The sequence below is a fragment of the Taudactylus pleione genome, unplaced genomic scaffold (genome assembly GCF_031769625.1).
Source record: "Taudactylus pleione unplaced genomic scaffold, aTauple2 ptg000329l, whole genome shotgun sequence".
Classification (NCBI taxonomy): domain Eukaryota; kingdom Metazoa; phylum Chordata; class Amphibia; order Anura; family Myobatrachidae; genus Taudactylus; species Taudactylus pleione.
In genome coordinates, this window is record NW_028284730.1 from 7,935,954 (window position 1) to 7,937,371 (window position 1,418).

The 1,418-nt window shown below is 48.1% G+C and overlaps 1 pseudogene; it reads right to left on the minus strand.

The window, feature by feature from the left end:
• Window positions 1–712: 712 nt before the first annotated feature.
• LOC148509314 (junctophilin-3 pseudogene) lies at window positions 713–1,168 on the minus strand (annotated as a pseudogene).
• Window positions 1,169–1,418: the final 250 nt, after the last annotated feature.

Genomic DNA, 1,418 nt, shown 5'->3' on the forward strand with positions numbered 1-1,418 from the left:
AAATTCCTACTTTCATAGAAAGAAAGATCTGGCCAAGTTCTCTCCGACTCAGACAGAGATAAGCAAAAAGCGTAAATTCGCATCTATGCATGTGCTGTATGCAGAAACTTGTCATTTGCACCTGTGAATACTCCAAATCAGGCCCATAGTCTGTTTATTGCAGAAAGAGAAGCACCTTCTAATATGGCAACCGGTTGTAATAATAGGCGGAATGATGGACATACAGTATTTTGTTAAATGTAAACGTTTCAGTTATTTCATGCATATTAATCAGATATGTAAAAAACTGATATTTTGGACCCCTCATTCACTGTGTCACTGGTTATTGTACCCAAATAAAAGTGATATATCTTCAGGTGGTCTCAGTTTCCCATCACACGCATTTCCTCTCCCCCAGTAATTGCTATCTACATACATATTACTTTCCAATGCAGGATTATTTTAGTGCTGGGCATGGTGAGCTGCGCAGGTACTATCCAGGGTATCATCACCCCTCTCGTGAGCAGTGTACAACCCAGGCCAGTGCCACCATTACATTTACAACTAACAAATTCACCTGACTCACTCTGCAGCTCTCACATGACATATACTGTAACTCAGCCTTGGACTGGTACACTGCCAACCCCAACAAACTGGCAATGACAGCCTCAGGTGATAGACCAGGCAGGAATGGCCAGGGAAGCTGGATACCCCCGAGGACACAGAGATGATTTCAATGCAATGGGGACAGAACAGTGATTATCAGCTGCACTCTGTTCTTTGAGACTGTGCGGGTGCTGCCTTGGTCCCTTACACTATTAGCGATCCCATGGGCTCCATCTTTGTGGGTCTTATCATAGCCATCCTGCAGCCCGTGAGTCCAGATGCCTTGTACTTGGCCTACATAGCGCCCTTTATACCTGTTGGTCCACTGCCCTTGGTACAGACACTTGCCCTTACTCTCCACCCCAATGCCAATACTGTTTTCTCTGTGCCCAAGTGCTCTTATAGGTGTTGCTGTTTGGCCAGATGTACACCCCCAGGACCTCGAAGCCATGCGACCAGGAGCCAGTGTACTTGCCCTGCCGTTTGGGACCTGTGAAGATACCATACCCTTTAGCCTGTCATCCTGTAAGCCTCTCCTATTGGACCCCCCTTCATCAAAATTAAATCTTTCCCCACAGGACATGCATGTAACTTCATGCAGAGGTCCACTCAACAGTGTGGGGGCAGAGCAAGAGTGCCAGTGCTAGGAGGGTCCCTGGCGATCAGGTTCTGCTCAAACTTGGCTGCTGCATCCCGAGTGGCTCAGGGTCACAAAGAGATCTCACGCTCCCGTGTGGACTGCCCATGTGTAATGCAATGTGCAGCACAGGGGCTCGATCCTTCCCAAGTGTGACATCCAACGGCTGTGAATGGGGAGGGGTGCAGAGGAATCC